The sequence below is a fragment of the Marmota flaviventris genome, chromosome 16, assembly GCF_047511675.1.
Source record: "Marmota flaviventris isolate mMarFla1 chromosome 16, mMarFla1.hap1, whole genome shotgun sequence".
Lineage (NCBI taxonomy): Eukaryota > Metazoa > Chordata > Mammalia > Rodentia > Sciuridae > Marmota > Marmota flaviventris.
Window position 1 is genome coordinate 49,155,183 of NC_092513.1, and position 14,208 is coordinate 49,169,390.

At 39.5% G+C, this 14,208-nt stretch overlaps 1 pseudogene; it reads right to left on the minus strand.

The window, feature by feature from the left end:
• The window catches only part of LOC114098717 (phosphatidylinositol 4-kinase type 2-beta-like), a 29,848-nt pseudogene extending 15,847 nt beyond the window's left edge, over window positions 1-14,001 (minus strand).
• Between the last annotated feature and the right edge of the window lie 207 nt (window positions 14,002-14,208).

Below are 14,208 nucleotides of genomic sequence, written 5' to 3' on the forward strand. Positions count from 1 at the left end.
TAATGTCTCTCATTGGTAATATGTGCCCATGCTTAAGTTTTCCTTGTCAATCTTCTAGAGCTTTATGAAGGTTATTATATTTCTTCAAGAGATAGCTTTTGTTTTTATAGATTTCCCCCATTTTTAGAAGTGTTTTATTTAATTGATTTCCATTCTGATTTTTATGTTTTTCCCTAAATTCATTAAAATATTGTTTGCTTTTATTTTCAGGGGTGATAAAGTGGAAACTGAGAACATGCTCAGAGCACCTCTTTGCTGACAGGTGTCGACAGTCCTACAAACTTCTACTGAGTACTGTACTAGTGGCACCTCACAATTTTTGACTGGTGTATTCTCTTTTTCGTGATTTGAAAATGCTTTCTAATTTCCTTTTGACTCATGGACTATTTGGATGTCTGTTATTTACTTCCAAATATTGGTATATTTTCTAATGATTTTTCCTGTTACTGGTTGAAAAATAATTAGCAGACGATTTCCATTATAGTTTTAGAGATACAAACTAATTGGACAGATAATACAAGCAGTTATATGTTTCCACACCATACCTACCCTCTCCTCTACTACCTCACATAATTTCCCCTATAATTTCCATCTTGCATTAATGTGATATATTTGCTACAATTAGTGACCAAATATTAGCACCATATTATTAGAGGTACTCCATCAGTTTTAATAAGTTTCATTCTTTGAGTAACAGAGTTATGTGGTTTTTTAAAATATTTTTTAGTTGTAGATGGACACAACACCTTTATTTTATTTGTTTATTTATTTTTTTATGTGGTGCCAAGGATTGAATCTAGTGCCTTACACATGCTGGGCAAGTGCACTTCCACTGAGCCACAGCCCCGCCCACAGTTATTTAACAAATGCATAGTGACATAACAACACACCATTAGTTTCATATAGAATGGTTTCAGTACTCTAAAATCCCCTGTGCTTTATCCATTCTTCCTACTCTCCCCTCATCCTAAATCCCTGGTAACCACTGACTTTTAGAAAAGGGTGTCTATATTGTGTGTATATTTACTGTATCTATATTTACTTTTTCCAAAATGTCCTATAGTTGGGACCATAAAGTATATAGCATTTTCAGACGACCATCTTTCATTTACCAATATACATTTATGATATCTCCAGGCCTCTTTTTTAAATTTTTTTTTTTTATTATTAGTTGTTCAAAACATTACAAAGCTCTTAGTATGTAAAAAAGCTCTTAGTATGTGTGACCGATGTGATTCTCCAATCTGTATACTGGGTAAAAATGGGAGCTCATAATCCACGTGAATCAAATGTATGAAATAGGATATGTCTCCAGGCCTCTTTATGGCTGGGTAGCTCATTTCTTTTTATTGATGAATGATATTCTGTTGTATGAATATAGTACAGTGTGTTCAAACATTAGCCTGTTGAAAGACATCTAGGCTGCTTCTTATTTTTGGTGATTATGAACAAAGGTTCTGTAAATATTCATGTGCAGGCTTTTGTACAAACGTCAGTTTCTCACTCATTCGGACTAATGCCTAGGCATGAAATTGCTGGATTGTAAAGTGAAACAACGTTCATTTTCATAAGAAACATTGGAACTGTCTTCCAAAATGAATGCACAGTTTTGCATGCCAACCCACCATGAATGAGTGTACATTTCACATCACATCCTCAATAATATTTGATAAAATTCACTTTTTGAGAAAAATAACCATTTTAATTGGTGCATAGTGGCACCTTGTTAAAATTGCCTAATAACATATGATGTTATGTATTTTCCCAAGCTTCTTTTTCCATCTATAGATTTCATTTGGTAAGGTGCTTTTTCATATTTTTTATCCATTTATTAATGGGTTGTTTTCTTATTGCTATGGATGCAAGTCCTTAATGAGATGTGTGTTTTCCAAAGTGTTCTTCTAGTCTGTGGTTTGTGTTTTCATTCTCTTAACATTTTTTTTTCATCAGAGAGGTAGTTATTTATTTATATATTTACTTATGTTTTTTGAGCTGGAATCTTACTATGTTGCCCAGGCTCATCTTGAACTCCTGGACTCATGTACAGTCTCCTGAGTGCTTAGAAGTTTTTAATTTTCAAAGAATCCCAACTTAATCAATATTTTCTTTCAATAATTGTAGTTTGGTGTTGTATCTAAAAAACCATTGTCAAACCCAGAGTGACCTACATATCTTCTCCTGTTATTTTTTTTAATGTTTCGTAGTTATGTGCTTAAAATTTAGGCCTACAAAGTTGAACTCACAGAAATAGGTAGTAAAATGATGATTACCACATAAAGGCTTAAAAACAAACAAGTATATCAATGGAAACAAAGGTGCTAAGACCAACACACATAGGTACAATCATCTGACTCTTGACAGGAGCATCAAAACCAAAGAGAAGGTTTTTAACACATGGCGCTGGGCAAACTGGAGATCCATATGTAAAAGAATGAAACTAGATCCTTATGTCTCACCCTGCACAAAAGTCAACTCAAAGTGAATCAAAAATTGAAGAAATAAACCAGAAATTTTAGAAATGCTGGAAGAAAACATACACCAACACACCAACATACAAGCACAGGGAATAACTTCCTCTATAGGACTCCTAAGCTCAGGAAATAATACCAAAACTTGACAAAGGGGATGGCATCAAATTAAAATCTGCACAGAAAAGAAAACAATTGAGAACATAAAAAGAGCACCTACAGAATGGTACAAAATCTTACCAGCTGCTCTTCTGACAGATATTAATATCCAATCTGGAGTTCCTTAAAAACTCAAAAATTCTTAACACCAAAAACTAAACAACCCAATCAACAAATGGACAGATGAACTAAATAGACACTTTCAAAAAATGAAATACAAATGGCCAACAGATACATGGAAAAAACGTCAGGCATCTGTAGCGATCATGGAAACGTAAATCAGCACTGCCCGTGAGGCTGTGTCTCACTCCAGTTAGAACGCTGGTGAATGCTGGTGAAGAGACAGAGGAAAAAAGAACTCTTACTGTTCTTGGGAATTTAAATCAGTGCAGCTGAAGCCAGAATTAGGAAGGCTGTCGATATAGAGGGGTAAATTGAGTCAGGTTGGATCCAGGAGGATGGTGACTGCCCCCGGAGGGATTGAAATGCCTTCAAAGCCCTTCCTCCACCCTATCAGAATAACCTACCCCTGCTCCAACCAGTTGCTGAGGTCACCTGTCCCGGGGAATTGTCCCTCTCCACTGGGAGTTATAAACGTTGTTGATTAATGTGTCCTGGGCTGCTCTATCTGGCCTTTCCCCCTGTCCATCTGCTTCTTACCTTTTGGCCATCCTACTGAGCATCTCCTGGGCCTAGTCATGTAGGCAGGAGGAGAAAGGTAAGATCTATAAAAAAGGCAGAACACCCTCACTTCTTGGAATACCAGGATACAGCTATGGCCCCTTCTCCTATGTTACCCCTGTTTTTAAATAAACCCTGCTTTATATGCTTGCCTTGGTGTGCTTCTCTAACATTATACTTCAGCATGTGAGGGAGCAGAACTTGTCACCGATAACCGGTGGTATCACAGCCACTATGGACATCAATATGGAAATTCCTCCAAAGGCTAGGAATGGCACCACTGTATGACCCAGTTATCCTCCTCCTTGGTATTTATCCAAAAAAATTAAAGTTAACATACCGTAGTGATACATGCATACTCATGTATGTAGCAGCACAATTCACAATAACCAAGTTATAGACAGCCTAGGTGTCCATCAGCAGATGGATGGTTAAAGAAAATGTGGTATATATATACACACAATGGAATTTTACTCAACAATAAAGAAGAACAAAATCATGTCATTTGCAGGAAAATAGCTGGAAGTGGAGAACATCGTGTTAAGTGAAATAAGCTATATTTAGGAAGCCAAGGGTCATATGTTTTTTTCTCCTATGTGGAAGCTTGAGAGAAAACAAGTGGGAAGCAAACTCATGAAAATAGAAGGGAGAACTGTAGAGGAGAGGATGGAGATCAGGGGGAAGGAGGAGGTGAGGGAGAGGGGAGGTACTGGGAAATGAAACTGAACAACTTATGTTGTGTACGTGTGACGATATCACGATGACTCCCACTATTATATATGAAGCATCCACAAATATTTTTAAAAACACTGAAATCGCATATTCAAAAAAATTAAATGATTGTTACCACAGGCTGAGAGAGAGGAAGGGAGGGAATTGGAAGTTGTTGGTCAAATGGTAAAAAGAGGGGACGGCACAGCATGAAAAGGGATGGAAGATCAGAGGAGTGGAAAAGGGGGTTTGAGGGAAAGGAGGAGGGACCGGAAAGGGGAGGAACAGCAGAATGAGGTTGACCAAGTGATGCTGTGTGGAAGTCTGAGTGTACTCTGGTGAATTCCACCTTTGTATATTCCTATAAAGTACTAATTGATAAAAAAAAAAAAATGATGATAATAAATAGATGGGGGAAGGCTGGGGGAGTCAGTGAGGGTGTCAGGGTGGGGAGAGGAGGGGAAGGAGGGAGTGCATTTAGTTCTGGATACTAAAATGGAACAAAAATTATACTCCACGCATATGTGATTATGTCTTGTTTTAATTAGTACCTATAGCTATTATGTACTAATCAGAACAAGACATGAAGTTTCAGATAGACAGGGAGAATGTTTTGAGATCTATTTCACAGCAGGGTGAAAGTGATTATGAAGAGTATATTATATATTTCAAAATAACTAAGAGTAAATTCAAATGTTTCACCACAAAAAACGACAGGTAAGTGAAAGACTAAGTATGTTAGCTTTATTTGTTTAATCATTCCATATTGTACGCATATCTCAAAAATCACATGATACCCCATAAAGGTACATAATTATGACTAGACAATTCAGAACAATATTAATAAAAGTAGATCTAAGATGCATTTTGAGTTATATTTATTGTAAGGGGCAAGGGTTGTATTTGTGGCTTGTATCTAGAATGCTCATGTGTTGAAGGCATGGTCCCCAATGCAGGAGGTTCAGAGACCATGATCATGAGGCTTTGACCTCGTCAGTGACCCATGGCTTCATGTATTTGCCATTAATCCATTAGGGGTGTGGCTGAGTGGCAAAGTGCCTCTGGTTTAATCCAAAAAAAAAAAAAAAATCAGAAGAAGAAGAAAAAATTTCATGAAGAATGAAATTGAAACAGAAGACCATCTACAGTCCCAGAGTTGACTGTCTCCTGTCAGTCAACAATAGGAGGAGGTGGGTAACAGAATAAAAAGTTGCAAGCAATTAACATCAGAATATAAAAATTCACACTTCCTTAACAAACAAGAGGTGAGAAGGTAGTACCCTGCCTCCTGCACCTGACCAACAGAAGAAATACACTGCGTATGTGCCAAAAGGCACTCAATCCAAGTGGACTTTCCCACCACAAGAGAACAAGGGGAGGTGGGCACAACTGAAGGTGTATTTCTTTAAATAACCCAGTAGGAGACCTTAAAACCTAGGTGACAGTTGGGAAGATTGTGTACCCCTCCCCCTTAGTACTCAGCCTGTGAGGAACCAGGGGAGGGATCTTGCACTCTAGAGGATAAAATGCAGTTGTACCGCATCTGTGTGTCTCTGGCCACCAGGCATCTGACCCTGCAAGACCATCATTAAAGTATTGCTTTTTGCTATACTTGTGTCTCTTTGGGCTTGGACAGGTGAGTGTGTTTCTCACCGAATGCATGATTAATCACTATTCTTTTAGCAACCCAATTCTTTCTATCAATTCAGCATAAAGAATTTGAAGAACATCTCTACCAGTTTACTATTTATTTGCTTGAACAGTAAATAAACACTGTTAGAGACAAACTCTAGAAGAATGTGGCTATACAAGATAGTTTGCTGATTTCACAAGACTAAGGATTCATAGAACTCCCCCCCCCTTTTTTTTGTGGTGCTGGAGATTGAACCCAGGCTGGGTTATAGCCTGGGATATAGCTCAGTTGGTAGAGTGCTTGCCTTGCATGCACAAAGCCCTGGGTTCAATCCCCAGAAACACACACACACACACACACACACACACATACAAAAATGTATAGAACCCCTTTTAAAGGGTAGTTTGCTTTGCGTTCAAGTTCAAATTACACCTCAAGCTGGCTCAGAAAGGGGAAGAATTGTTTTCCAGAAAATACAGTGGAAGGTCTGGTAGACTGTGAAAAAATCAGCTCCCATTTTTCCTGCTGTGTGAGAGAACAATGTGTCTTTGTCAATAGGGAGGCAAAGCAAACTGGCTCTGGAACTTCTTAATGCTGAGGATAATGAAAGTCCCTCTCTGTCAGTACCCCTGCTGCTCAGCACCATTAACCCTCTTAGTAATTGAAATACCTGAAGGGGCTATTTGAGAGGCCATGCTCTGGGCTGTCCCTGGCAAGCACAATGACTAAGCCTGAAAATAGAGGAGGGGACTTCTTCCCATTTCAAGGCACCACTTTTAAATCATTCTTTGAAAAATAGACCACAGCAATTACTTTTTAAAAATTCTGATTGTATAATGATTTTTTGTTTTGATTTATATCAAAAGGTTAAAAATCAACACTTTAGGGAGGGCACTTATTATTTAATTCATATAACTAATACAGTATATGAGGTAGAAAATATTGCAACTGAAAGGAGATGGACAAGGTCCTCTTGTAGGAGATACATTCAGGATTCAAAGTAAGTTCTAGACTGACCAATGAAATAGCATTCCATTTTTTTTTTCTGGAAATGACAAATACAACCCAAAACGTTAACCTAAAGCATACTGTAAAATAGCATCATATGGTAATTACCTTAAACCCAGTTCTGTAGATGTGACTATGAACAAGAAAGAAAGTCATCAACAATTACATCAATGGAGAGGTGAATGTGTCTGCCTGCCTGTGTGTGGAAATAGTTATTAAGATTGTCCTGAGCCAGTTGATACCTTTAAACACAAACATGCATTTCTGTGATAAGCTAAGAGCCTCTACAAGAAAAATATTAAAAGCAGTTATCTTTGCAAATGCTAAAACTTCTTATAATTAAAAAGCAAGTAATTGGGCTCGTGTCACACTTGCAGTATTATCCACTGGCATTTGCAGGATAATTTGCTATTGCAAAGTAGATTCACTTTTAAATATGCTTGCATTATGCAACCATTATTCAAACTAAAATATAAAAATTGTAAGTGCTTCTACTCTCTAAGTCAAGACTGAACTTTACAAAAGCACAATGTTTCAAAGTCCCTGATACAATTTTAAGTGCAGATATGAAAAAAGTAGAGATGCAAGATGGAGCCTTGAGATCTGTCCTCTTGGGTATTTTCCCTGGCACACACCCTGTGCTAGTCCCTAAGCTGCACAGGAGACTGAAACATTAATGATCCTACTCCCTGCTTGCCCCAGTCTGGCTGCAGCAAAATAACTGGGGGGTGACGAGCAACTTGTGTACATTGATACAGCAGGAGTGGGAGCCATTTATTGTAGGACAGGAGGGGTATATATACATTCCACACAGCTTATCTTAATTAGCATAAACTAGATACAGCAGTCAACCAATAAGGAATCTCCACACGTAATGGCTCGCTGGCCTTACTTCACAAGCCACTCCCTCTGGCAAAATGCCAGGCGCCATCTTGACTTGTTTACAGACCTTAACACCTGCTCCCTCCCCCTCTCCAATTCAACTTTTTCTTTTTTGGTACAGGGTATTATACTCAGAGGCACTTGACCACTAGGCCACATCCCCCTCCCTGTTTTGTATTTTATTTAGAGCCAGGGTATCACTAAGTTGCTTAGCTCCTTACTGGTGCTGAGGCTGGCTTTGAACTTGCAATCCTCTTGCCTCAGCCTCCTGAGCTGCTGGGATTACAGGCATGTGCCACCACACCGGGGCCTCAGCTTATCCTTTTTTTTTTTTGAGGAAGCTCTTCCATTCCTCCATTGAAGAGGCAGTGTGTCTTGCTGGCTTACTCTGAGTAGGGCCACGTGGTTTGTCTTGGTCAATGGCATGCCAGTGAGTGTGACACAGGAAGAGGCTCCAGGTAACCTTGGGTTTTTCTGTGCCTCCCTTAGGGCATGGTCAGACTTGCTGGGTGGTGAGGCACTAGCTCCATCATCTGCATGGGGCTGTCCTGAGCCAGGGAACAACTTGCTAACCCAGGATGGGACTCGGGATGGGAAGCCTGAGCGACCCTGGCTGAGCCTAGAGTTGGGTCTGTAGACCTGTGCCCTAGTTTCTTGTTTTATGTCACTTAGAAGTTTGTGGTTTTTTCAAAACATCACTGTGGCAGAACTAGTGGATGTAGCTGCCCATCATTTTAAACCATTGTTTGTCAGTAAAATTTCTGTTTTGGAATAATTGTGGTATTAGATGTTAACATATTTTTAGAGTCTCTGTATTCTTCTTTTGCTTTTCATTTTTTTTTTTAGTTGTGGATGAGTACAATACCTTTTATTTATTTATTTTTATATGGTGCTTAGGATTGAACCCAGTGCCTCACACTTGCTAGGTGAGCACTCTGCTACTGAGCTACAAAAAAATAAAATGGCTTTAAGATATAATTCACCTACCATACAGTTTACCTACTTAAGGTGTCTGAGTTGTTGGTTTTCTGTGTACTCACAGAGCTGTGCATCAACAACACCATCAACTCCAGAACACTTTCATTACTCCAAAAAAATTAAAAACAAAAAATTAAAAAACCCTCACTGTCCTTAGCCCTGACCCTACAACCCTTCTATCCTCTCCAGCCTAGGCAGTTACTGATCAACTTCCTGTCTACCAATTCATCTTCTCTGGAAAGTTCACATAAATGGAGTCATGCAATATCCGGTCCTTCATGACAGGCTATGTGCACATGTTTGCAAGGCTTATTCATAGTGGAGTTTGTCTCAGTGCTACATTAAGTCCCCCATCAACATTTTAACAACTGAAATTAATCAAGATTTATAAATCCAAAGTTATAGCATTGTATCTAAGAGATGATTATAAAACTTTTTTAGTAGTAATGTATGCATTATCATAAAATGTACCATTGTAATCTCTTCTAAATATAAACTTATCAGCAGTAAGCACATTCACAACATTGTACTACCTTCTCCACTATATCTTTTTACAACTTTTTCATCATCCCATTTATATCCTCTGTCCCAGTAACCCCCATTCTTCCTACTCCTAAGTCCCAGTAATTATTATTATTTCATTTTTTGCCTCTATGAATTTGATTCTTCTAGATACTTTCTGTAAATATCTTCTAGATACTTTTTCATACAACATTCTATTTTTCTTTATGTGTCTGGTTCATTTCACTTAGCATAGTTTTCAAGTTTGATTCATGTCATATTGCTCATGGCAAGTGTCAGAATCCCTTTCCTGTTGAAGGCTGAATAATATCTCATTGCATGAACAGACCATATCTTGTTTACCCACTCTCATGTTGATGGTAGACATTTAGTTGGATCCACCTTCTGGTGATTGTGAATAATGCCACTGTGAACAGTATTGCCTAAGTTTTTGTGTGAACATGTATTTTCATTTTTTTCATAATGAGAAATACTTAAATATTAATCTCTGCCCAGGTTATTAACACAGAGCTTCTAAAACTGAAAACCCTCAGAGGTAAGAATTTCAGGACAATATTTTGTGTTTGACCCCATTTCCTGACATAGAGCTTCTAAATTCCTTGGAATTTTCTGGGTGATAGGAACATCTATTTTTTTTAATGAAATTCTTTGTGGGCTCCTGGATAAGAGCTGGTCGCCAGAAACACTGAGCTATGAATAGAATTTTGAAATGTTCAGCTTCCTCTCAGTCTTTGGAGTGGGAGAAGGGGCTGGAAATGGAGTTAATAATCCATTATGTATACATAATGAAGTCTCCATTAAAATTCCTGAAGAAACCAGACATATTGGCACATACCTTTAATCTCAGCAACTAGGGAGGCTGAAGCAGGAGGCCAGCCTCAGTAACTTAGCAAGGCCTTGTTTTGAGAGAGAAAAAAAGTGTTGGGATGGAGAGTGCTCCTGGTTTCAATCCCCAGTACTAATTAATTAATTAATTAAAAATTCCTAAAACTGGGGGCTGGGGTGGTGGCTCAGCGGTAGAGCGCTCGCTTAGCATACATGAGGCACTGGGTCAAACCTCAGCACCACATAGAAATGAAATAAAGATATTAAAAAAGAGAGAGTAATGCAGTGTAGCAATTTTTTTAAAAATTCTAAAAATGGATCCCAGAGAGCTTTCTAGTTGGTAAACACATTCATGTGCCAGGAGGGTGGGACACCCCAGTGCACTCAGGACCCTTCTTGACTTCTCTATGTATCTTTTCATCTGGCCATTTATCTGCATCCAGTACCAAATTTTTGAAAATCAGGAATCCTAAGTATTTCCATAGGTTCTCCGAACCATCCTAGCAACTCATTAAGTACAAGAAGAGGATCATGGGAAGCGGACCTATAGCTGGTTGGCAAGCAATGCAGCTCAAAAACTGGGGTTCAAAACTGTTGTCTGAAGTAGAGGGCAGCCTTGTGGGACTGAGCCTTCAACTTGGGGGGCTCCATCAGTTCTCAGGAGTTGTTATCAGAGTTCAGTTTAGTTGTGCAATGCTCAATTGTCTTCACCAAAGAATGGGTTGCTGGGGGGGGGGGCGGTCCCTTCACATTCTGGTTCTTAAGAATGTTGGCTGTTGAGTGGTGAGTGTGTCAGAAAGGAAACCCAGTTTGGGTTTTCCTGTGTTCCTATACAGTAATCCTTCGATTAGCCATTTGAGGAACTGCCAAACTTTGGCCCAGAGTGACTTCACCCTTTCATTCCCACCAGCAGTAGTGGAGGGTTCCATTTTCTTCATATCTTTACCAACTCGGTTATTATCTCTCACTTTTTAAATCATAGCCATCCTAATGGGCATGATCTCATTGTGGTAAGCTTCCGTTTTCTTAAATTCTATACAATTGGAGCATGCATTACCGTCAAAGTGAGTTCCCAATGTAATTTAATAACAATGACAACAGTTCTTTAACAGTAATTGCATTTTTTTATTTATAAGCATCATTTTATCTTACAGTCCTTGAAACCCTTTAACCAAGACCAGGAAAATAAAATTAATATAAATATAATGTTAACATCAGTTGAGGCTATTATGTCAAATAATTGTGTATTGGGCAGCTCATACATAGGAAGGTTTTTCTCCCAGCTCTGAAGGCTGGGGAGTTCAAGATCAAGGACTGGCAGATTCAGGGTCTGGGGAAGGACTTGCTTCCTGGTTCATAGATGGTGTCTTAGCTGTGCCCTCATAGGGCACTTTTTGTTCATAAGGGTGATACCAACAGACAAAGTCATCTTGCAGAGGCACCACCTCGTAAGACCATCACACTGGGGCTAGGATTCCAACATATACATCTGGGAAAACACAAACATTCAGCCCACGATAATATCCAAGTACTAACTTAAAAGGATTAAAAAAAAAAAAACCCCAGTAACTATTTTCTCTCGCTTTTAGTCTTTCTGAAGAATAAACAGTCTGCTTAATTATAGCCCAACAGATATTGTATATATTCAGTATATTTGAACCATGCAGGGTTTCCCACTGAGTCTAAATTTCACATTATGTCTAAACTCAATTCTTTTCTCAACCAAATTTTTAAAATATGAGTTTAATCTGGAGGAATATTGGAGATGATATCATTACCACTCTCGTAAAGTAATAAAACAGACTGCACACCACATTTTCTTAAGTTGTTTGAAAAGGCCAATAAAAATTGAGTATATACTTCTGAAAAAAGGAGTTATTAGCTTTCCACCACTGAGCCTGAGGATTTCAACAGACAGAATCAACATTGTAAACTGCCTTTCAGTTTCTATTCAAACTGGTGTGACGAGTGTAGTGAGTAGACTGGCATTGTGCTTTTGTACTAATTGCTCCATTTAATAAATGAGATCTTCAATTCAAATTATTTGGTGGTGTTTCTTAAACTTTCTATATTGAAAGACTTATCGTTCACATTCTTCATCTATAAAATTACATTTAGAAGCCTTGCCTCTTCAAGAAGACTCAGTATTCTTTTATGTCAAGATTAGATTTTAATTTCCTTTTGAATGTAAAAATAAGTAATTTTAAGGATACACCCACCCTGCTCCCTTTCCCCTACTCCCAAAGGAGTGGAAAAAAAATCAGAGTCACCTTTTACGTCTTTCATATACTAGAATCCTTGTGAATCCTTGGAATCCTCTGTGGCCAAGTCAATGAGTCTCCGTTCTGTGATTGAAGGAGGTTCTCTGTCTCCCTCCATCCCCAGTGGATCTTCCTGAGCACTTGGGAAATGCCAGTGGCTCTCACAGGTAGACACCATCAAGGACCACACTGGGGACATGGCCGATTTTGAGTGGGGTGGAGTGTTGGCCTGCAGACTCTGAGCTCCATTTTAATCCTAAGTGTCTGATTCTATTCCTGCAGAACACCAGGAAACGCGCTTGGGAGTCTGTCTCCACATAGTCAGACAAGATGTTGCTCTAAGTATTTTTCAAAATATCCATGCAGGGGCTGGGTTTGTGGCTCAGTGGTAGAGCTCTTGCCTAGCACTCACGAGGCACTGGGTTCAATCCCCAGCACCACATAAAAAAATAAAAATAAAATAAAGGTGTTAAAAAAATGACACCATCTTTAAAAAAACATCCAGGCAGTATTGTTTGCATACTTCGAGTTTTCAGTAGAGGTTTAGTCTGAGACCACCAGTGTTGACTATAGAAGGGATTCCTGGGTTGGGCAGGCTGGATTTGAAATAAAGGTGAGTGAACTCTTCTTGAGTTGAGATTTATGTAATCCGATGCAACATCTGTTGGTTGTTGAAGCCATGTGTTCAGCTTCACTTGAGCAGACTGTATCTACAGTTCACTTTATGAGGGACACCCAGTTCTGAGCATCAGCTGTTGGTTTTTTTTTTATTGGAGGCTCATGCCAATTTCAAATTTGGTGTATGCTTGGCTGCGCACGCATGCACACATGCAAAGCTTCATATATAGGGTGGCCTTTAAAGTTAGACTTTAAATGCAAATCATTAATTTATGTTTGCTGTAAAAAGTTAAAAATAAAATATCTAGGTGGTGGGACACAGCAGACATTGAAGAAGCAACTAATGAAAGTCGTTTTACCTCCTCTCAGGGATATTCTTGTCAGTGTTTCCCCCATGCCTGCTGATCTCTGTCTGGAGAACTTTCCTGATTCCACGGCTGCTCTCTGAAGCCCTGAGTAGGATTGAATAAAGATAGATGGAAAATTGGAGTCAGAAGCCCCGTGCTTTGACTAAGCTTTCAGCACACGTGGTGTGAACTCTGGGGCCTTGGCAGGTTATTAAATTCTCTAGTCCTGTGTTGTTATTATTTGACTACAAAATAGAAATAACAAAAGCACCTTTTCTGATTTGTTCTTAGGCAACTGTGATCCCGGCAAAGGTTTAAGCTATTTCAACTTCTCTCCCCACCAAGTATCAGTAAGTCTTATTAAACCATTAGACATACAGTATGCATGAAGACAACCACCCTGTCATTCTTACTTAGTGTCCCTTTTCAGTTCTGCTATTGCTGGTCCTCTACTTACTTCCTAGTCTGTCCTCTCGAAGGTCCTGCTCTCTTTGCCAGTCCTTTTCATGTCACACCTGGCTGTGGCTGTCTTTCTTGCCATCTCCTCCTTTACCCTGTCCTGGTCTGGATGCCTTATCCTGGAGTCCCAGTGTCTCTTTGGGGATCAGGATCATTCCCTCCTTTACCCTTTTCACTTCTCCACTGAGGCTGTACTTAAGAACCAGCAGATTCACAGATTTTAAAAAAGGCTGATCCGTTCCCCCAAATCTTGGCTGCTCAGGTTCCTCTTTCCCTCCCAGTTCCCACCCAAGACACAGCGGGAGCCACCTTTGGAGAGTCTGCTCCTGCTCGTAGCCCATGAGCATCTTGTGCAGCCGGATCAGCAGGCCGGCAGCCTCCAGGTGGGCTTTCAGCACCTCCAGCTCTTCCTTGACCTCTATGAAGGTGCAGCCCTTGGAGAAGCCCATGACCAAGTTCCTCACCACCTGGAGCCGCCAGACTTCACCATAGCAGGAAAAGACTTCTTTTAACCTGTCCTTTTGGGTCTGCAATTTCAGCCTTACCACAAACAGGGTGAGGAGGTGTTTTTTGTGTGATGTCTTTACTGGGGGTATATGGTGGCAGCATGGCCCTCCACACTGCAGTGGTATGGGTCTTCATCAGTGCTGTCATTG